Raw genomic sequence first — 12,342 nt, 5'->3', positions numbered from 1 at the left:
TTTCCCGTGCGTTACGTCACGCTCTCGGGTACTCTCTCCATCTTCACGGACTTTACCCATGTCGTCACATTCTCGGGCGCAGCTCTCTGTGCTCGCTGCGCACGTGTCAGTCTCTTTTTTTTTTCTGGGCGTCCTGTGGCAACGCCTGGCATGTCCCTTTCTTGTCCTGCGGTGATGACCATCACTGCTGGGGCATGTGGCGTTCTTTTGTCGGTGGCGGCGGACGGCCACCAGGGGCTGCGCAGACCATGCGCGCTCTCTTCGTACCTCATGTGGCGCTGCGTCCGTTTCTCACCGTTGCAGCTTGGCTGGGACAGCTGCAGTCTTCTCCTTCCCTTTTGCAGCGTCGCCCGCGTCGCTTCCTTCTCTTTTGCAGCGTCGCCCGCGTCGCTTCCTTCTTCCTCGCCGTTTCCGTCTTTTGCGCCGTTTCTGTCCACGGGCGCACTCTTGGTTTGGAGCAGTCACTTTCTGAAGGTGCTGCTGTAAACTTCCCTTCATCCAAACTTCTTTTACCTTTAAAACAGAAATAGGGTGCAATACCAACTCTGGCCACTGGATGCCAGTAGTGCACTTTTTTTTCTAGCTTGAAAGACAGTCTTTCCTGTTACCGACTCGTTTGTTTCAACAGATGCCGGTGAGGAGGGCATGCTGCTGGGAGGACTTCGTCATGCTGGTGGGGGCTGCAGGTAAGTTCAATTTTATTTATTTTGTCACTTCTCTCCCTTTTCTCTTCCTCTTTTTTTTTCCTTTCTGTCCAATTGTTGTTTTTTTTTTTTAAACTGCACAGCCTCGTTTGAAGAGGCATGCAGATGGCAGGACTTCAGTGAGGTGGGTGGGGGCTCCGGGCACTGCTTTTTTTCTTTCCTGTAAGTGCGTGTGAGCACCTCTCTTCTTTACTCATTTCTGGGAGGTGGGGTCGCGGCCCTGGGCACCTGGTGCGTGTCTGCACCTCATCCTTGAATTCCTGCTGGGACAAGGGGGGGGGGAGCCCCTGGGCATTTTCGTTTCATATTTGGTGCATGCCAGCACCATCGGTGATCTCAAGTTGCGGCCGCAGCAGTCCTCCGTGCTGCGGCCGTTTTCCGGCATTTTTGGGGTGGGGGCGGCCCTGGGCAAGTTTTCTTCGGTGCGCGAATGCACCATTATTTAAAAATGAAACGGGGCGACCGGCCACAATACTTCTTCCCCTCACTGCGCACGGCTTGCTACAGCGCCAAATTAGAAGGACCAAGGGGGGAAAACGGCCCCCGGTCATCTTCCCTGTTGTCGGTGCCGATCGCCCCACATTCTTCATACGCGGCCGCAGTAGCACGGACACGCTGCGGACCGCGTTCATTTTTTTTCGGGGGCGGGGGCGACCGGGACCCAGTCATGGTTGGGCACATTCTCCTCTCCTTTCCACGGCGCGCAACAGCGCCATTTCCCCCCACATACCGCGCGGACCCAGCAGCTTTCTCCCACGCTGCGGGCCGCGCTGCATCCGACTCTTGGGGGGGCGCGGGGAAAAGCAGCACTGCGTGCCTCGCAGCGCTTTAATTGTTTTCGGCGCCCGCAGCCGTTCTGGCAGTGCTGCGGACGCTCCGATTGGCAGCACTCACCCCCTCATTAACATTGGTGGGGCTGCGACAGCCTTCTTCTCCCCCAGCACATCGCAGAAGATACTCCTTGCCACGTGGGATTGAACCCTCTCGTCGCCAATGTAATGTGGGGCCCTAGGCCCTCATGCTGGTAAGTAACGGGACGCAGACACGGTGGTAGGGTGGTACTAGACTGGCCTCAGGCACGTACGCCTGGCCCCTTTTATTGGCAGGGTCACCTGACTGGTGACGCCTGTGTTGGGTGGGTGTGTGTTACATATGTAAGACCAGCCCTCAGCAGAGTGGCTGGCAGAAAGACTAGAATGAGTCCAGCTGGACTCTACAGGCAGCACCAAGATACATACCGTGCCCACAGGTGAAGGGCGCACGAGGAGCAGAAATGCATGCAAGACTGCTGCTGTCTAAAGCTGCCCCAGACTGGCACCAAGAGCGTAAAAAGGATGCAGGTGCCATGTGGCACACCAGAAGAACGGGTGTGGCATGCAGAGCACCGAGCAGCCGTCTGCTGACACCGCCGCCAACGGGAAGACAGTGCCACGTGCCCCCAGGGGTGAAGGACACCACAGCAAGCCAAGAAAATGGGCACACCAGGTGCCAACGAAAAGCACCCATGAAGGAAAGGAACAATGTAAGAGGCACGTAGAGCTCCGCATCGGTGACCCTGACGACACGGGCCAAGAGACAGTCAGCCCTCCAAGAGTATGACGCAATGCCAGGGAGAAGAGGTCACACCAGCTGGTCACACCACAGCTCAAGATCACCACCGTTGGCCCATCGTTCAGCAGGTAAGCAGAACTGACCAACTCTGCAAGAAAACAGAGGCAGGAGCGAGCACTGCGACATTGCAGTCTCGAGGCACATGAGCGGCGACCTCGATTAAAGACACAGAGAAGAGGACAGTGACCCTCCAGTCAGGGAGCCAACCACCAAGAAGATCCCGGAACAGACCAGACCTGCGAGAGGTCTGCAAGGAGAGCGGATCAAGTCCGACAGGCAGTATGCAGCCTGTGAGAGGCTGCAACAGAAGACGATGCACCGGCAGAGGTGCAGCACAAGCCAGTGAGAAGCCCATGTGGCGCAACATGCAACCTGTGGTATGACGCCACATCGAGAAGGATAGAGTAGAGAAGGACATGGCACAATGCCACGACGTGAATGGGGAAAGAGAGAAGAAGGGTGTGACAGACCGGTCACACAGAAGATCAACATCACCACAGGTGCGCATGCAATAGGAGTAGAGCAACAGGTATGAGGACTCGTGCCAGCAGACAAGAGGACATCCATCACCACAAGTCAACCACCAGGGTGGGCAGACGTCACTGGAGACAACCCCACAGGTGGACCAACTGGCAGCCACCAGTATGCACGAACTGCGTCCATGCCCCACGCTTCCCAGCTCGACCGTCCTGCCACTGACTGCTTGACCACGATGGCATTGTTGTTGCCAACTGCACACGCCAGGCAACAACTGCCACTGGCCACAAAGTCCCTCATCATCCTTTTGCCAGAGAATATACCACCACCTGTTGATCTTCAGAAAGATGTAACAAGATTGTCATCTTTCCGAGATGCCACCCTAAACACCTGGGGAGCACAGCACCACCCGAGTGGAGCCAAAGTCAGCAGCAAAATCTGGTGTTGGCAAGGCATCCCCAGCACCATGGGCGGCTGACCAACCAAACACCTGCCCTGAGCCCCCGGGAACCAGACACCTGCCCACGAGAGCAGACCAAGCCATTCGGATCATCCACCCTTGGGGTTGCATGAGGCTCTGACCTGGTCCCCTGGCAATCCAGGGGCAAAGGTCTCAAAGGAATTCCAGTGAGACAGGAATCTCGCCACGAGAGATGTGCCTGAGGCAGCTCCACGACAGGCACTGGGAAGCACGGAGGTCACAGACAGAGACTGGTCACCCAAAACCTATTGCACTAAGGCCAGAGCACCTTAGTCCTGATGACCTGAGCACACCAACCCTGCAACAAGCACCCCTGTGGCTCCATGCGCAACTGGGAAGTGATCCTGTGCACAGTTCCTCAGCAATGCCTTCGCTTGGCCTGCGATAGGCTCGGCAAGGTCCACACGGTCCTGTAGAAGTCCACCAAAGAGCCTCAAGGAAACACATGTCTGATGGAGTTCTGGCACAAGAGGGAAGCCTGATGCTGCTCTACCAATGGACATCAGGTTGCACCAAGGCTCTCAAGGACAAAGCTTCTTCATCTAGGTCATCTGCAGTCTTTGGATGTGTGCAATCCCTGGAGCCAGAATGCCTTCCAGAGATCCTTAAAGTGGACTCCCCACTGCTCCTGATGCACCAGCAGCAAACTGTGTACATTGACTCCAACACTGCGAAGCCAGGCGGCACAGGTCCAACAGTCCCCAGTGAACTGTGATGTAGTGGGCAGGTGACTGAAGCATCCTGATGTCATCTGCACTGCTATTTGTGTCCAGAACAGTCTGGTTAAACAACAGAGGTGTGTCGTGATACAGAGCGCCCGGCTATACCTGTTCCATGCAGCATGTCCGGCGGACCGCCTGAAGAGACTCTGGAATTGTTGTATTGTTTATGTTTTCTCTCACACAGGTTAGACTTGGTTGTTTGATTTTCAATAAAGTTTGGGGGGAATGTAGTGTCCTGCTTGACACGTGTTTCGACCAGCCACTCTGTTGAGGGCTGCCTTCCACACTCACCCTTTACCCATCCATCACCAGCGTCACCAGTAAGGTCACCCTGCTAATAAAAAGGGCTGGGCACACGTGCCCAGGGCCAGTTATACGAACCTACAACTATATCTCTGCATCACCTTATTTAGTAGCATGAGGAAGTAGGGCCTCCAACACTACAAGTAACACCTTCTTCTTCATTTGCTGTCAGTAAGCACAGCAGTTTACCTTCCTGATGAAATACGGGAAATCATCCGCCTGCTATTGCTCCACTGCCTTGAATTCCCTTCTGAGATGCGCAGAAATGCACCTTCCTCTCCGAATGCTGGTAAACATCAATGTGTCACACTGATGCGTACAGGCAGGCGTAATTCTGTGGTCTAAGCACAAGCTGAGCAACGTGAGGTACTGCTCTGTAGTTAAAGACTTATATTGTAAAATCCACAGAATGTGAGGTATAGCTCTAGGGTCTGTGGGCCTGTAAAATGTGAGTAACCTGGGTTATAGTTCTATGGTTAGAGAAGCGAGGCTCGAAAGGGCTGAAGAGAATACATCTACAGTCTATGTAAGAGCTGTGTAAATTGAGGGATAGTTCAGCTGTATGAAACTTGTCACCCTAACATCAGTGGCACTCAGGAGACAGATCTGTGTTTTAGGGCTTTTGGAAGCTGGAAGACAGCTTTACGTTTGAATTCTGAATCTGTAGAATCTGGGAACCATGAGGTATAGCTCTCCTCTCTGAAGACTTAACCTTTTGAAAGAGTTCAAGAACACAAAAAGAGATTAAAAAAGATGAAACACAATTGTAATGCTGTTCTCTGACACAGTTATGAGAGGAACACAGGCCCATATTTACGAAAGTTTTTTGCATTTCCTAACGGGCATAATCGCAATTTCGGCCATTAAGAAATGCAAATATCCCTTTTCAAATGTACAAAGGGCTCTGTGGTCTCGCAAACTGTGATTTCTACCCAGTACAAATCACAATTTGCAAGTCACAAAATAGGAAATCGCAAATAGCGATTTACTATTTGCGATTTCCTAAGCACATGTACACAGGATTTCCTAAATACGAAATGGGCATTTAGGAACTGCAATTACCATTGAAACCAATCCAATGGTAACCATGTGCAAAATGGGAAAAGGCACCCAAAATACACTTTTGCAGTACCTTGGAACGTGCACTCGCCTAGAAGGCATAGGAGCACTTTTCAAGGGCACAGCTTTTCATTCTCCTAAATTTAATGGGGGACCTAGGCCTAGGTAAGGAAGCTTTTGCATTTGCGACTCTAGGATTTCCTTGATAGCGATTTCTTATGATTTGCGATTTAGGAAATGCAGAATAAAACTTTAATAAATCTGGCCCATAGTTCTGCATTCTAAGCAGTATAATTTTCCAACACAGATATACACAGTGGTGATAACTTTTGCATTTTGTTCTTATTTTCTTTTCAATATCTTTGGGGTGCAGAAATCTCATGGAGCATTTTTTTCTGAAGGCCTAATTACATGTCATACCTCCACAGACTAACAGTTAGCTCCCATTCTGGCTTTAGCCAACGGCCATGACAATTGTTGATGTTTGACCTTTTGGGGGTGGGTTGTATGCTATTGCAAGCCTCTTTCTGCCTCATCCAATGGCCAGGAGTGGTTTACAGGCTTAATTTTTAAGGTTGACCCTGTGAGTGCATGCACCAGCGCATACGTATCGTTAGTGAGAGGCTGTTATAATTAGAAAAGGGCTTTGAGACGCTTTGAGCCCGCCTGTTCTATACCATTTGTTGGCTTGTGTGGGGCTCTTCTTTACAGCTTTGTAATTCTTCACTGGAGACCATATCATCATTTCTGTTCCAGTCCATGGAGCAGGGATCAAGCACTGGCTGATTCGACTTAATCAGTGCCCGTCCGCTGTTCCCAAGGTGATTGAGGTACTATTTTCTTCTTTTAACTTCTAGTGCCCACAAACAGAAGGCGTGTAACTAGCTACAACATGCCCAGCATGATAAATACAATTCAGATGTTTTATTTTCTATAGTTAACTTTTCTTATTTCCCAAGTATTTTCTCACATTGCACTCATTTTTTTTTTCTAACTTCTATTGCCCGCAAACTGAAGGTGTATAACTGGCATAAATGTGCCCAGCAGGACAAAAAACATTGAAATGTTGAATTTACTATAGTTAACTTTTTAAATGTATTTAATCTTTAATCACTTTGCACTCATGTTTTGTTTTTGCTTGTGGGAACTGTTCTCAAAGATGACTAATATCTTGTTCTAAATATTGCAAATCAACATTGTTTCTTTCAAATGTGTTATTTTCAACATGATACTTTAACACATAATCATGCAGTAAGCCCCAATCCACCTCACTGCAATCCATCCGCCCCACTGAAATCCAAAGCACTTACCCCAATCCACTTCAGTTCACCACACTCCAATCCTCCCAACCCACTGCTTCAATACAAGCCAATCTGCCCACTCAAGTGCTTGATTTGCAAGAGAATAAGTGCCGGTGCCCGAAGACTTACTCAGAAGCCCACATCTGGTGCAATGAAATGTCAGCACACTAAACAGCATGGCTGCAAAGCCCTGAATGCACTTCTGGCCTTTTTAATCCACTGTCAGGCCCCCCTCTGCATTTTCCCACTCCTGCAAGTCCCTGATTTCTCCCTTCGTGCTGCTTTAACATCCTTTTCTTTATTTTTCTTTGCTGTTTGTGTCTGGTTTCCTTCTTATGCTCCCTGAAAAAATGTCAGATCCAATCTGTTCCAATCCAAAACAATCTGCCCCACTCTAATCTAAAACAAACTTCCCTACTCCAATCCAAAACAATCTGCCCACTCCCACCTGAAACAATATTCCCCACTCCTGTCCCCCACTCCAATCTACTCGGCCCCACTCCAATTCACCCCATTCCAATTCAGTCCAACTCACGATGATCCACCCTACTCCAACCTGCCCCACTCCAATCCACCCCACTCCAATATGCCCCACTCCATTCCAAAACAGTCTGCCCCACCTCAATCCAAATAAATCTACCCCAGTCCAATCCAAAGCGATATGCCTCACTCCAGTCTGCCCCACTACAATTAAAAAAATCTATTCCACTCCAGTCTCTCCCAGTACAAATCAAAACAATCTGCTCCACTTCAAACTGCCCCACTCAAATTCTGAACGATCTGCTACTGCAATCCAAAGAAATCTGCCCCACTCCGATCTGTCCCACTCAAATCCTAAACAATCAGCTGTGTTCTAATCCAAAACAATATGCCCCAGTCCAGTGTGCCCCACTCCAAACAAAAATAATCAGACCCACTCCAGTCCAAAACACCCTGACCCACTCCAAACCAAAACAATCTGCCCCACACCAATCCAATCCATCCACCTCCAGTCAACCTCACTCCAAGCAGCCCACTCCAATCCACCCCACCACAATCTGCTCCACTGCAATCTCCCCCACTCCAATCCAAAACAATCTGCGTCAGTCCTAAAAAATCTGCCCCACTCCAATCTGCCACACCAGTCCAATCCACCACACTCCAGTTCAAACCACCACACTCCATTCCAAACCACCCCACTTCATCCCTATCCCCCACACTCCAACACTCCCAACCCACCCACTTGAATATGCCCCCTTCAATCAAAAACAATCTGACTCAGTCCAATACAACAATCCAAAACAATCTGCCCCACACCAATCCACAAAATTCCGCCCCACCGCAATCCAAAAAAATATTCCCCACTCTCAAATCCAAAACAATCAGCCCCACTCCAACCTGCCCCACTCCAGTCTAAAGCAATCGGCCCCCGCCAATCCAAAACAAGCTGCCCCACTCCAATCCCGAGCAATGTGCCCCACTTCAATCTGCCTCACTCTAATCCAAAATAATCTGCCCCATGCAAGTCAACCACACACCAGACCAATCTGCCACATTCCAGTCCAATCCCTCACACTCCAGTCCAATCCATCCCACTCCATCCCAATCCACCACACTCCAACACTCCCTTCCCACCACTCCAATCTGCCCCTTCAATCAAAAACAACCTGCTTCACGCCAATACAACAATCCAAAACAATATGCCTCACTTCATTCCACAAAAATCTGCACTACCCAAAACTATCTGCCCCACTCCAGTCCAAAACAATCTTCTCCACTCCATCCTGCCCCACTCCAATCCAGAACAATATGTCCCTCTCCAATCCAAGACGCGTTGCCCCATTCCAATCTGCCCCTCTCAACTCCAAAACAATCTGCCCCTTTCTAATCTAATGTGCCTCACTTCAATTTACCCCACTCCAATCTGAAACTATCTGCCACACTTCAGTCCAAAACAGTCTACCCACTCTAATCCAAAACAATCTGCCCCACTCCACTCTGCCTCATTGCAATTCAAAATAATCTGCCCCACCCCAATCAATAACAACATGCCACACTCCAATCCAAAACAATCTGCCCTACTCCAGTCCGCCACACTACAGACCGTCCGCCCCGCTCTAATCCAGTCTACTTCACCCAAATCCAATCTAACCCACTTCATCACAATTCACCTCACTCCAATCCATCACAATCCAACCCACACCAATCCAATCCACCCCAATCCAGTCCAATCCAATCCACCCTACCCCACTCCAATCCAATCTACCTCACTCCAATTCACAACATCCAACACATTTCAGTCCAACCAAACCCACTCCACTACAGTCCAACCCACATTACACCAGTCCAGTCCAACCCACCCCACTCCAATACAACTAATCACACTCCAAACCACCACATTCCAATCCAACCCACCACACTCCAATCCAACCCATTCAAACCCAACACTCTCAAGTCCAATCCAGCCCATCCCAGTCCAATCTAACCAAATCCACCCACACCACCCCAGTCCATCCCACTCCAATCTAATCCACATTAATATACCTAGTCCAATCCAGTTTACTTCAATCCACCCCTTCAATCCAATCATATCACACCACCTTAATCCAACCCACTTCAGTTCAACCCACCCCACTATAGTCTAACCCATCCAAGTCCAGTTCACCCCAGCCCAACCCATGCCACTTCAAACCTCCACATTCCAATCCAACTCACCCCACTCCAACCCATTCCAATCCAACCCACCCACTCCAATCAAGCGCATCCCAATCAAATCTAACCCAATTCACCTGCTCCAATCCACCAATCTCACCTGAGTCCATCCCACCCCAATCTGATCTACCTTAATCCACCCCAGTCCAATCCAGTTCACCTCCGTCCACCCCACACCAATCTATCTCACACCACCTTAATCCACCCCAATCCAATCCATCGCACTACACACTAATCTATTCCACCCTATTCCAATCTAATTAATCCTGCTCCATTCCAATCCACCTCATCCCACCCCAATCCAATCCACCTCACCCCAATCCAACCCACCCAATCCAGTCCACCCTACCCCAATCCAATCCACCCCAATCAATCCAATCCACCTCACTCTGTTTCTCTTCACCCCACTCAGTCCATCTCACCCACACCACACCACTCCAACCCACTCCACCTCAATGCATTCCACCTCACTCCAATCCACCTTACTACACCCAATCCAGTTCAACCCACCCCACTCCAAACCAATTAACCCCACTCCAATCCAACCAACAAAGTCCACCCCTCCTCATTTCAATCTACCCCACTCCAATCCACTCTATCCCACTCTAATCCACCTCATCCCACTCTACTCCAATCCAGCACACTCTACTCCAATCAACCACACTCTAATCCTAACCTACCCACTCTACTTCAATCCACCCCACGGTACCCCAATCCACCCCCAATCCAAACCACACCACCCCTGTTCAGTACACCTCTTTTCAATCCACTCCAGTCCATCCCACATCAATCCATTTCACCTTAACCCACCCCTTTCCAATCCAATGCAATCCATCTTAATCCACCCCACTCCTGTCCAAAACATCCCACTCCAAATCACCTTAACTAAACCTACACCAACCCACACAAATCCAATCCACCCCACACCAATCCAGCCCACTGACACAATCAAATCCACCCCAATCCAATCCAGCCCACCCCACCCCATTCCAACCCACCCACTCAAATCCAATTTAACCCACTCCATCCCAGTGCTCCCAGTCCAGTGCCATCCACCACATTCAACCTACTCAAATCCAATCTACTCCAATCCACCCCATCCTAATATAGTCCACCTTAATGCAATTCAATCCACCCCAATCCATTCCAACCCACTCAATTCTGCCCCACTCAACTCCACTTCAGTCCAATTCATCCCACTCCAGTCCAATCCATCCCACTCCAGCCCAATCCATTCCATTCCCATCCACCACACTGCAGTCCAATTTACCTCACTCCAGTCCACCCCATCCTACCCCACCCCAATCCAAACCAAACCACCCCACCCCAATCCAGTCCATCCCACTCCAATACACCCCACTCCAATCCACCTCACTCCCATCCACCCCAGTTCAGTCTTCCCCACCTCAATTCAATCCCGTCAACCCCACTCCAATCCACCCACTTCACTTCAGTCCACCCACTCCGCTCTAGTCCAATCCACCCCACTGCAGCCCAATCCACCCCACTCTCCCCAAACCAATCCTCCCCCACTGCAATCCATCCACTCAACTCCAGTGCAAACCACTCCACAATCCACTCCAGTCCAGTCCACCCCACTCTAATCAAATACATCCAATCCATCCCCCTCCAGTCCACTCCAACCCTCCCCACTCCAGTCTAATCCACTGCACTCCAATTCAACCCACTCAAAGCCACCCCACCCTAGTCTCATCACTTCAGTCGAATCCACCCACCCCAATCCAAACTAAAAAACCCACTCTAATCCACCTCACTTCATTTAAATCCACTGCATCCAATCCACCCCACTCTTCTCCAGTCCTATCCACTCTACTTCAATCCACCCTAAACTGCAACCCACTCCACCTTATTCCACCCCATGTCACTCCAGGCCACATCACTGTCTGCTACTGAACCATTGAACTCTGCTGTCCTCCACTCCACTCAACTATACAACACTCTACTCTATAACACTCTACTTCCCCACTCCACTCTGCGACACTCCAAACTACAGTTTTTTAGCCATGCTGAAAATCAGTCACACTAATGTACAACATGGCAAAAACACATTGCCAAAGACAATAGCTAATGTATGGGTGAGACCTATTGGCTTAGCCAGTGCTTGTTATGCCTTGCTCCAGGCAGCTTTTTGTTTGCATAACCTGAATCCATCAATTTTTCGAACTACTACAATAAGAAATACAAAGAGAAACGGTGGCCTGTGGGTCACCTTCATTTAACTCATAGGCATTTATGCATTTTTTAGGGTTGAGCCTGCGTTGCATGCGCTCGCGCATGCGTTTCGCAGGGAGACTCTTTTGTATTTATAAAAGGGCTCGGAGCCCTGTCAACTTCACATCAGTGTTTTTTATTGGTTGGTGGGCTTCCCTAATAAAATCTGCTTGCTTTCATTAGTCGAAGGCACGCATATGGCATGCCTTTTCCGGTGGCTAGCCCTCCTCGAGCGCAGCGACCAAGTACAGAAAACATGCGAGGCTCGCTGTTTTCCATCGGGCTCGTGGACTTTTTTTTCTCTAATTTACGAGCCCGATCTCGCTTGGCAGAAGTCGAGCGCTTTACGTACTTGATTTCACTTTTTCGGGTTATGCACATAAATGCACTTTTGCCCGATAGGTGAAAAGTCGGGTTAGGAGTTTACAACGCGATCAGCTCTAACATGAGCAAACGCGAGACCCGATGCAGTGTAAATGCTTGTTATACTTTGCCATTACTTGAAAGGGTTTTCAACCAAGTCAATGACATATTATCGGGGTTACATTGTGCCATTTGTGTCTATTACATTATAGTGATGGGGCATCAAGTGTCCTTCTTCTTGTAACGGCTGGTTTCTGCCTTTTTTTTAAAGTGCATGATGTTTAGACAGATTTTTGGATCATACAGTGAAGGCGTAGATGCACATAATCTTTGTTAAATGAAACAGAAATAATGTCCATGTGCCAATAGTGTCTACTATGTAATATTTTGCTTTGAAC

The sequence above is a fragment of the Pleurodeles waltl genome, chromosome 6 (genome assembly GCF_031143425.1).
Source record: "Pleurodeles waltl isolate 20211129_DDA chromosome 6, aPleWal1.hap1.20221129, whole genome shotgun sequence".
Classification (NCBI taxonomy): domain Eukaryota; kingdom Metazoa; phylum Chordata; class Amphibia; order Caudata; family Salamandridae; genus Pleurodeles; species Pleurodeles waltl.
Note: the sequence above shows the minus strand (reverse complement) of the source record.